A 13,011-nucleotide genomic window follows, 5' to 3' on the forward strand; every position below is an offset into this window, starting at 1 on the left:
CCAATAAGGAAATCCTAGTCCAAAATGAAATTAAACCGGGATTTCTAGGGTTTCCAATTCTTTGTTAACTATATGTAGTTCTTGAATAAAGTGTTTGATGGAAGTTTTGTTGTTATTGAATAAGCATCATACATGCTTTCACATTTTTGGTTCACAATTGTTATCATTGTTGTTGTTACAAGCATCAAAATTATTAGTTGTGACATTTATAAACCCTCGCTCAAAACCACCCCGTTTATGTGTGTAGTTCGTTGGGGACATCGGCTCCATTATCTCACACTACCCCCAATGCGACACACACGACCTTATAAGAGTAAATAGTCATTCACACGATCCTCATTACACCTAGCAAGTTGATATTTCAGAGTGTAGAAATGCAGACTTTGAAACAGAAAGCTAGGGATTTGGACTTTCACCAATCTCTCCATCGATTTCTACACAAGGTACCGAGTTACAAAATTTCATTTTGTTATTCGGGGAAAATGAGATTCATTTTTTTTCTTAATTGATTGTTTTTATTAAGTTCGTAAAGATTCATAATTGTGTTTTTAAAATCATCGTTTTACTTTTTATTTGGAGGTACTTGCTAATAGCCTAAGTCAGCTGATTGATGTTTGAAAATTTGATGGAAGTAAATCCTTACTTTTGAATATTGATTGCTTGAGATAAGTGTATGACTTCTTCACTAAACAGTATATTACTACCTTTAATATTAAGTAAACTTCACTTACCAAAGGCTTCTAGCCCAGCGGTATCAGATGTTGTCCTCCATCCTTGAGGTTGAGGGTTCAAGTCTTGTCGGAGACATATGTGGATTTAGGAGTTGTTTAGGAATATATTGTATTTGTTGTTAAAAAACAAAAAACTTTACTTTGAGCCTTTGAGGGGAACATCGAAGGAAACATATAATTATTTATGAAAGATACTAAAATATTAACTTTTTGGTGTTGAATTAGTGTCAAAACTATATTATAACTCGCGGTAAACGCGGGAAACGCATAAAAAAACATACAGATGTCAACAAATATTGCATAATAATTATGAGTGTTGCAGAAATCAACCTTGGCAGCTGATTAATCGACGATTAATCGTTTGGCGGCCTTGAACCGATTACGATTAGGGTACTTGACAGAAATTGGTCAAATCGGTCAAACTCAGGTTTGGCGGTCATTGGCGGTCCTCAGCTGTCATAGGCGGAAAATATGTAAAAAATTCAAATTTTTTAATTTTCAAATATTACACCAAAATTTTAAATTTTCAAAATTTTAAAATTTTAAATTTTTAAATACTTCTTTTTTTAGGATATTTTAACTTTTTAAATAATTTTATTAATAATTTAGGGTCCCCGATTCATCGTTGCCGAGTCTGATCGCTTAAAGCCAGTCGACCGCCGAACGATTTTCACAACCTTGATAATTATTAAAAAAATTATGGTTATTGGTATTATTGAAATGTGTAGAAGATACATTAAAATCGATAAATATCTATAATCGTTGAAGGAGCTCTTTGTAGACAACATTTTTTGTTTTATTAGTTAAACGATATTCATCGTCACATATGATTACCTTCAAAATCATAGATAATTACATTAGTTTAATTTGACGAAAGATTGATGGTTAAAACATTAGGGACAATAATTTTAGCTTATTTTTTCTTGATCAAGATGAATCGTCACTTGAATCCATCATTTTGTTTTATTGTTAATATTGCTTATAAAAGTTAAATATAAATATATAGGCATATTGTTAAGTTTTATTATTTTATATGAGGAAAATAATAATTATAACGGGCAACATTATCTAAGAAATAAATGCTTTGAATATTTTTGAAAGGAAAAAATCGTGATCATTTAAAAAAATTATATAAGGAAAAAACAACTTTAGATTTGGGTGATATTATGGATGAAAATACTGACGAATATTATTTTGGATGAAATTTTATTTTGTAAGGCATAATACTATGATAACATTTGAAATATGTATATTTGTTGTGTAAATTATATATATATATATATATATATATATATATATATATATATATATATATATATATATAAAGAGAGAGAGAGAGAGAGAGATAGGTAGGTTCAAATGTTTCTCACATCTATTGTGTGCTAGATTGCACCAATAAGAGTTTAGTAAAAATTATATGTATATTAAATGATATCCATACTTATAATTCTTTTTTATGGAAACTAATTAAAATTTTCATTAATGTCAACAATAATATTTTTTCAGAATGATTTCGTATCTACAACAATGAGAGTGTATTCTAGCAGAATGGGAGTGTATTTAAGTAGAATACACTATCATTCTTCATATTCCATACAACTTTATTGTATTTTAAGTGAGTGAGTCCTGAAATAAAAGTCGAACTCATATATAAAAACCTATATGCGAATTTATTCTGAAAGAATGTTATTGCTGACATTAATGATGAATTTAATTAGTTTCCATAGAAAGAAAATTATAATTATAGATATCATTTAATGTACATACAATTATGGAAATCATTTAATTTTACTAAATTCTTATTGGTGCATTGTAGCACACAATAAATATAAGAAACACATTACCCAAAACCTATATATATATATATATATATATATATATATATATATATATATATATATATATAGAAATATTGGTAAGTTTTATTATTCGTATGAAGAAAGTAATAAATATAATGGGGCAACATTATCTAAAAATAAATGTTTGAAATATTTTTGAAGGAAAAAAACTGGATCATTAAAAATTTTATATATGGAAAATACAAATTTAAATTGAATGAAATTATGGATGAAATTAATGATAATTAGATTGGTGGATTACGATTGAATCTGATTTTGGAATGTTTACATTTGATAAAGGAAACGCATAAGTTATCAAAATAAAACTTTTTATGGATATAAGAAAAATACAAATATAAATTTGATAAAGAAGCGTATAAAAAATAAATGCTTCAAATATTTTTGGAGGGAAAATCGGAGTCATTAAAAAATTTTATATAAGAAAAATACAAATTTAAATTGGGTGAAATTATAGATGAAATTAATAACGATTAAATTGATAGGTTACGATCGGAATCCAATTTTGGAAAGTTTGAATTTGATAAAGGAAACGTGTAAATTGTCAGAATATAAAATTTTAAACGCGGGAGAATTTATAAAAGAAATATATATAAAGTTATAAAAAGCCAATACAATAAAAAAAAAAAAAGATAAAGCAACATAAATAATCTATCCTAATAAATAAGAATCATTTTGCTACATGTTAATTTCTCATTCATTTTGTCACATGACAAATTTTAGTATTTTTGTATTAACTATTTTCCACTTGTCATTATTCTATGTTTTTCAATTATTTAAAGATGTTAATTATATTGTTATATAAGCATAAATATTGTAATTAGACGTCATTTTCATAATAAAGTTATTTAATTTAAACCTATATATCGTTTTTTTCACTGAATGAATATTGACAATTATTTCATTTACTCAAATAAAGTCATACAGTATAGTTTATGGAATGTTAAATGTTATATGGATTTAATTTTAGTATATAATCAATGAAAATTATTTTCTAAATCATGATTGATTCATTTTAAATTGATTATAGATATAAATGCTAGTTTTTATGTTTGTTTTTATTTATTTGGTGTTCGCAGGAACATTACATTAGACTTGACGCGGCTTTAAATAATTTTGGTATATCATCAATGTATATTTGGTAGATCTCTTTCGATAATATGAAATATCAAATAATGACATTTCATTACTATTGTTATAATTTAGTTTATATATTTCAGTTTTACTAATGTTAACGATCTTATTTTTTTTCTAATAACCATAACGTTTTTACTAATTGTATTTTTTACAAATCTACTAATATCTTATAATTTCTTATTTCACTTTATAATTTTTTCATAACTATGTTATTTTCAAGATTAAATGTCTTATATACGAAGCTTTGCTCACAAATTTCGACCAAAAAAGGTTTCCCATGACCGAGATATGACTTTTCAAAGATAGGGATGAATTAGGGAAAAATGCTGAAATAAGAGTTTTGGCTTTTTAAATAAAAAAAAACCACATACGCACATTGTTATTAGCTAAATATGTTAAAAAAGAAAGTAGAAATTACAATGCACTTTGTATCCACTGAACACAGTTACAACAACTCAAAAGAAATCTATAAATTGCAATTCAAAACATTATAGATTAAAGTCCATGTACATTGCTATTAACTAAATCTGTTAAAAATCAAGAATTATAGACAAATATGTCAAATTAATAGCAGTATAATATTGATAATTAAAAACACTGAAGGGTAAATGGTGGTTTTCAATCATCAACTATCGTGCAATCCAAACAATCTCAGAAAAATTTAATTATGTAAGACACACATACATATAGTTAATCAAAATCATTGTGCTTTTCTCATGGACATTGTATCAAACATGTAGAGTGCAACATTAAATGTAAGGTTAAAAAGACAAAAGTAAAAGATTGAAAAACTAATACTAACATTTATAATCAAGATTATTCATGCATTCAAAGATCACAGTCAAATACAACACTAATGAGAATAAAAAAAACAAATACAATTAATAAAAATTAAGAACATCATACTAAAGAAAGAACCTGGACGACGAACGTGATGCTGCAAAGGGTGATATTGTTCGAACATGATGCTGCAAAGGGTCTGAAGAAAACATAATATACGAACAGTAGCACATGATTTATACACAACTTTCAACAATGTTTATGGAAAGGATATCAAATTTCTAATTCTTTGATTCTTTGAAATTGACCGACGATATCCCGTAATCTTGTAGATACGTTTCATATAAATAGATGTGAATTGAAAAAATATACGAAAGGTGCCAGCTAAGAACGTGATTTTAATTAGGAAAAACAAAATTTACTTTCAAAAATTATGATGAGGTTTAAATAAGTTGAATACATTCATTTTATAAATAACGTTAACATTAAATCAGTTAGTCATGTTTTCAAATTTAGTCAATATTAATTTAATTTTTATTTTATTTTAGGATGACATCATCAAATGATCCAAGGATTGAAATTAATCAGGGAAACACAATGAATGGATACCAATAGGAACCTGCAAGGAGGAAGTGTGGCTCTAGTACGAAGTATCGATCCTACCGATGAAGTTATAATGATTTGTTCTATAATTTATACAAAAGTAGAAGCACTAAGACACGTTTCATAACATATGTAGCTTATTTCTTTACTTTTTTTACTTATTATATATATACTAATAGGAACCTGCATAAATCCTTTTTTTGTTCGTGCCTTGAAGAAAATTTTGATGTTGCTGGTGAGATTTTTGCAGCTTATCCTTTAAGGTTGTTTGGTGTTTATTATTTATTTATTTATTGTAATAAGTATATTCATTTGGCCCAGGGCATTACACTATAAGACCATCCCTACTTATAGCTAGAATAATAAAGTCTTATATTTGAAGTGTGACCATTCATAATTAGCTTAGAAAAAAGACTTTATTAATGGGTTCGACTAAACGTAATCTGTGTGAATTCTATGAATACTATCATCTCTATATTTGACTTTACTCTAAGTATAGTTAAATATTTTTTAGTATATTATTGGTGTTCTTTCGTGACATAGAGTCTCTTAGCACGATTAAGTATACTCACAAAGTCATAAAAATTTCTATGTGATCCTTGAATGACAGAAATCAACATAGTTTTTCAATGAACTCATTCATCCAATCATATTAGATTTCAACTTGTAAAGTAGTGTATTCTCAATTTTGTAGTATATTGTGTCATTATGTTTTGGTTGGACCTCATTCCAACTAAACTTACTCTTCATCCCATAATGAAGTCATAATCCAATTATAATTCATAATTATTTGTATTTATTTAGAAAGCAGAATCTTATATAACTCTTTACATGAAGATTTTAATGTAAACTAATTGTCTCACATACATTCTCTTAGTTCTTCTAAAGTACTCTTAGAATGTTTCTATAGTCATCCGGTGACTTAACCATGTATTAAATTGGCATATTATGATATGCTCATAGCATGATCATATGTCAGGTCTTATTCATAATATGGCATAAATGATGGACTCATTTGTCAATCAGATCAAATATAAATCATTTCAACTAGTTCAAACCTATGAGCTAGGTCTTTTTGAGACTGGCTCAAACTTAGTGTCATGTGACAATACCAAGATTCCTCCAAAGGAATTTTATGTCTTGATTCCTTACAAGATATTTTCCATATATACATAAAGATATAAAACTTTTAACATTTATTTTATATATATATATATATATATATATATATATATATATATCTATAGATTTTACATTCCAAGACTGTTTCTTTTCCATCCTAAGTCTTTCATTTTAAAAACACATTACAAGTCAAGGTGAAAAGGCCTGACATGGTCTTAATGTAATTTCTTATGATTAAGAATGACTCACTTATACAAGATTAGGAATGTCACTATGCTCCCATTATTTCTTAGTAAACACACATGTTCTACTCAATTTGATATAAAAGCATACATTGTGGTTTCATATTAAAATGATGATTACAACATTGAGATATTTGCTTTATATCTACAAGTGGATCTCAATCTTTACACATTTTGTTAGGATAACATGTATTAAAGACCATACATAATGACATGAGTATGAGAAAATCCTTTTATAACAAGTCTTGCTTTAAATATGTATGGTTATCCATGTAATGTATTATTTCTAGAAGAATCACTTACTCCTTCTAGCCTTGCTATAGAGAGGAAGTTCAATAAAGACCATACTTGATTATTACATATGGATTACATCTCATGTTCATGACTCTAAGTCATTAATCAGATTCGAGATCTGACATAGCATCTTGGTATTTGAAGGATTTTCCAAAAGTTATCAATAAAAGCTCATCAATGAGAGATTCCACATTTCTCAAGTCATAGATGATTTCTACCATTAATGCAAACAATTTGTGTTTGTGAGTAGCTATTATTCAAGCTTGACAATCCCGTGTTAAAACTAGTGTCAATAGTAACTACATCATGTTATGGTTCTTGAGTTGTCAAGTTTCATGTACCTCCCACTTGCTTTGTCTTTAGAAGCTTGCTTTCTACTAACTCGGCTATCAGAGGAATAAGAGAACTTATTCTTGGTAGTTTTTCATATAATAATCTAAGCCACATTTAGAGTACTAACAAATGCGTATCTAGTAGAAATTGGGTTTAGAAGCTTTAGTTCAACATAGGCTTTAAATCCATAAAACATTTAATAAGATAGGGATGAAGCCTTTCCATACAAAATCTTATGAATAAAATGTTATATCTACCTTTTAGTTTGTGTTTGTACTAAAGGTACAATTGATAGTGTTTTAGATGTTATCCCAAGGAACTAAAAGGAGGACTTTTCTACCGATTAGAAAGTAATCATACCAATTAAGATTTAATTCATCCTTTATTATCATTAAGACCTTAGATAGTTCTTACCGATTTGTATTTCAACTTTATATTTGAAATCTTAAACAAAGGTTTCACAATTATGCTTTACCATGTAAAATATAATTGAAAGTACTATAGTTATTAATAAAGTTGATTTGGTATCTTGTGCTAAATCTTAGACATTCATTAGAAAGGAAGTTATACATCATAATGTATAGTTCCTTAATAATTTATTATCCCTACTACTTAGTGAAAATATCAATAGGAATATTATATATATATATATATATATATATATATATATATATATATATATATATATATATAAGATTTACATATGTCAAATAAACTACATTATTTGCCTTCAAAGATCCCTTTCTTGAAGTTGGAATATGTGAATGTTATTTATATATAAAGATAACAATGTCACATATAAGTTTGATTTAAAACAAGTTTAAGTCAAAAGTATTTTGCATATAAAACTTGTTATTTATAAAATATTGATATTTACTTTATAATTCTTATTAAGAGATCTAGTCTCATAAATCTAATTTTAATCATTTCGAATATAAATGTGATCGTTATGAAAAACGATTTAAGTAAATAGTCAATCATTCATAAATTAAATTGAGACATATATTTAGACAAACTAAATTAAAACTTACATTGTTCCAAAACAAACATTGTTTTATATTATAAGTACATTATGTTCCTAGTATAATTAATAAACTAAACTTCGAGAGTGTAGTTCCAACTTGATTGTGCTCAGCAGGTTACTATTTTTTAAATATCTACAAGCCATTTACAAATATTAGATTAACATTTAAGTACCAAGTACCTAATTGTTATATGAAAAGTATGAGTTCTATCTAGTAGATACTTGAAGTGCTAGTCTCTTCCATACTTTCTTTCCAGATAAAAGGTACATATCATTTTCCAGTGTCTAGTTTCTCCACAAAAGAAACACAATCCATCTATGTGGGCCTTATTGGATTTCTTGGGCTTAAAGATGTTCAATCCATAAAATATGGGTCTCCTATATCACACTAGGTGGACTTTTTTTGGCCTTGTATTGTTCCTAGTTTGATGTTGTTAACATCTTTAGCATTACAGTGATGCCTTTACTAGGTATCATATTCAGGATTATTGCTAAAAGTGAAAAGTTTAGGACTAGGACCTTTAAGTGTATTCAATTTCATATCTCTCCCGAGATTGTCTCTTAGGACATGAACTCATTCATTGAAGTTGTATCTAGTGAATGTTATTTTTTCATTAAGTCATTAAAGAAAAATGACAATTCATGGTAATGAGGATAGATTATTTAACTATAAAATTTTAACAAAATTCATTTAGTATTTTCAATAATTAAACACTTTAATAGTTAATATCATTTTAGTTTCCAAAAACATTAATTATCAAAGTCTAGGATCCAAGTTGCAAAACCAATAAATGGTTAGGTGACCTTTATCCCATTTATTTGAATCTAACCCGATAGATATCGATTATCAATTATATTTTACTATATAATTCCTAGATTTAATGGATCACTAATAACAAATTTAATTAGACATGTTTGACTCTATCTATGCCTCGAAACTCTCTTTCTTAGGCGACCTTTATCACAAAAGATTTCTGATCAAATCATCCAATTTAAAAAACATGTGTAATCGACCTATAACTTGGTTATAGAAATCACGAAGACACCCCGACCATCAAAAGATAACACTAAGCGGTTAGGTGACATTTATCCCACTAGTACATACAAGAGATGTGTGAGTGTTCTTCAAGATGGATTGCATAGATTTGAGGTTTAAAATGGTCTTTTATATGTTTTATAATTCTAGTTTTTAAAACATATGTTATCATGGTTATTACATGCATAAAATAAACCATGGTACCAATTTTCAAAAGAAAATCACTTTTAAAGGTTCTATATAAAAAAAATTATTATATAATTTTGACACGATTCAATTTTAATAACCGATATTAAGTTTGAGTGCATTTGGATATTTTATATCTTTAATAAAACTTCCTTTTATTGCTTATATATTTGGAGTTTGTATAAGTTACAAAGATCATCGTTTTAAAACTTATATTTTAGTATTCCAAAATTTGACGCTATTAATGTTTTTATAAAACCAAATTTTTTTAAATACAATAACTTGTTACATCTTATGTCCACATTATCAATTTTGAAAACCAAACTCCATGTGATGTTTATTTTTTCCAAAAATTATTTTAGCATGTGAAAAACTAATTTATCAACCACACATAATAATTGCATAAAATAAACAACACAAATATGCATAAAATAAATGTGCGTAAACATAACCAATTAATGACATTTTTTTGTGAACCAACACAAAAAATGTCAAGTCAATTCCTAAAATGACATTTTAAGGGACCAAAAAATCTTCTTGTAATGTTGTTGTAGAAGCTCCCACTTGAGAAAACACCCATTATTTGCAAAAGATTGGAAAAGTTTTTTGAATGCAATATTTCAGCGACTGTCGTTAAAAGCCCAACAACCCTTAAGAAACAGCATTAGTGACACTTTTCAGAAACACTAACTTTCAGCATGCTCTTAAACTCGAAAATTGCTCTTTGGTTTTCAAAAATGGCTCAAACTTTATTTCTTGTTACATTTTTGTACAAATAAATTATTTATAGCAACTAATCTATTGTTTATAAAAATAAACCAAGAAAACTAATCTATTTAATTTATTACATACCATATGAATAAATAAAAATTATTACAACCATTTTTATAATAAAAACAACGAACACAATAACATAACAAACATAATGGTCATTGGATATGCACATCATACATATCAGATACACATTAAACAACCTTTGTTTTTCTAAGACAAATTTAAATGATAAAGGTTGCATGAAATTTTTGTCACAAAAAATAACAATTATAAAGTTGTCATAGAAAATATATACGAACTTGTTTTTATACAAAACCAAATTATCCATATTCTTAAAAAACTAAGATTTCCAAAAATCAAAAAATCTAACCAAATTTACAACGTGGCTCCGATACCAATTGTTCGGTTTTTATTGAAAATTAGTTTCAAAATATGATTTTAGGCAACGGAAGACTTAATCATTTAAATAACATAAAACAAGTTTAAACCCACCAAAGATCATCTTGCAAGTTATAGAAAGATTTAAACATCAACCAAAGAAGAGATGAAGAAACAACAACCTTTGTAGTTCTTTGGGTCATCTTGGGAGGCATGGAAGTTGATGAAAAATGATGAACTTTAGAGACACCGATAATGATTCAACTTGATGTAGAATGTTAGTTCTTTTGTATAAAACTCTTAAGACTCTTAAGCTTGAAGTTCATAACCAATATGAACTTCAAGAAAGCATAAGCAAGAGAGTTAATCTTCCAAAGATGAACAAAATTAAGAAAGAATGCATGCATACATGCTCGTTTTCATTAAGTGAGAGGGAAAAAAGAGTGTAAGCCTTATAAAGTGTAATCTTTACACAAAGGGTTTTAAACCTTTAAGATAACCCATACACCTATGGTCTAATGTTCCCCATGCTTGAAGAAATGCATTACTTTTCAATAAATAAATCAAAAACCCGTCACTCTTTTTTTCACAATTTTCGGCAATAGAGAAGAAAAAGAAGATAATAAGTTTAAATTTTATAACACCAAGTTTATAAAATATAAACTTTGTCTTTAGATAAAAGACAAAAAGACTCAACTAATCCAAAAGGTTGTACGTGACTTATTAATTCATGCAATATGAAATAATATGTTACTTGCTAATGAAAATTAATATTGAAATAAATAATTTCCAATTAATTATAAGAGTTTATTGAATATTTATTAAAATCAATTTTTAATAAATAATCAATTATATCAAGTTGTTGTTAGTGTGACCCACTATTATGATATGTTAATTAGCAATATCACTTTAATATGATTCTTAAGCATACTAGATCTTTCACTAATCACTTCCTTGGAAGTAAAAAAAAGGGGAATAAGTAAATAACACCACCTTTATATTTGTCTTCAAATTGAAAACCAAACAAAAAATGAAAAGATAATTGGTAGTCTCCATAGAAGTATCACAGATCGGTAATAAAGTGGAACCAACATGAATACTTTGTCAACCAAACTTACTCATATAGGAGTATAATTCTCAAAACCAAAACATTATGCTTTTTAGGAACTAAAAAAATTTCCATATGGGTATGAATATTAGCTTAACCCAAAGTACCCTTATCCAAAAACGATATCATGGAAGACACCAAAAAAACTCCATTTGAGTCCAAGTACCAATTCCTTATGTCTCGTTGATCCAAAAAGGTGAATAGACTGGATCTTTATCTCAATATTCATTTGCGAACTATATAACACAAAATTCATGAACCATAAAAACATGTGATTTAACATAAAATATTTCGTTAAGTTGATAAACATTGCAAACCAGTCACAAAAGTTTGTTTGATCTGAAAAACGAAAGTTCAGTAATTCAAAAGCCTATTTTTTCGTAGTTATGTTTATTTTGTAACAAAAATATTTTTTTCATGGATTTTTTAATTTTATTTTAGAGAGGAGAGATCTAAAATGTACCCCTTTGAAATCTTATATATATCCCTACTAGTTTATAATCCGTGGAAACCACGGTTATAAATTTAATGAAACTTTAATAGTAAAAAACTCAAAATTATTAATCACTTATTTTAAATAAATTATTAATTAAGAGACTTTTTTAGTTATATAAAATTATAATCATTGATTTAAATAAATATGTAAAATTATATCACTTTATAATTCATTAATTTGTATTAACTTTATTTTAATTTTTATTTTAATATTATTAATTTAATGTAATTAGAATGAGAAATTTAAAATTTAAATTTGAAATGGATAATCAATAAGTTGACAAGTGGCATGCATTAATTAGAAGAAATAATAGGGTGAAACATGACAAAAGAAAAATAAAATATGCATTAATTATTAGGCCTAATATGGTGACACGTGTCAAAAAAAGAATAAAAATATTTTTTTATTAGAATAGAGATTAGAGATGCACAAAATCCTTCCTGAACTGGCCTAACTCGTAGTCAATCAAAACAAAGTTATCCCAAGCCCAAACTGGCCTATAGGAACCTTCTAAAAATCAATATCTTAAGTCTCATGATCTTGGTGTAAGATGTCCTTGCAACTAAAATCCCATCATATTTCAACCATTTTTTTGTGTTTTTTATTCCTTTATGTGAAACATATAACATATGGTATATAACAATCCACTTTTGACAAAAAAAAAAACACCAAAATGATCTTGAAAAAGAAAAAACATGCTATAACCATCTAGTTTGTTTATAAATTATGCTAGGGAATGGAAAACAAAAGTTGTTAAAGAAAGGAAAAAAATTTGAAAAAAAAAACCGAATTGGTTTTTTGAGAAGCTAATATACTCGAATTTGTTTGTTTATAGATTATACAAGGGAATATGTAAAAATTATTAAAGAGACGGAAAAAATTGACAAAATGACCAAAATGGTTTTTTTTGA

The sequence above is a fragment of the Lactuca sativa genome, chromosome 6 (genome assembly GCF_002870075.4).
Source record: "Lactuca sativa cultivar Salinas chromosome 6, Lsat_Salinas_v11, whole genome shotgun sequence".
Lineage (NCBI taxonomy): Eukaryota > Viridiplantae > Streptophyta > Magnoliopsida > Asterales > Asteraceae > Lactuca > Lactuca sativa.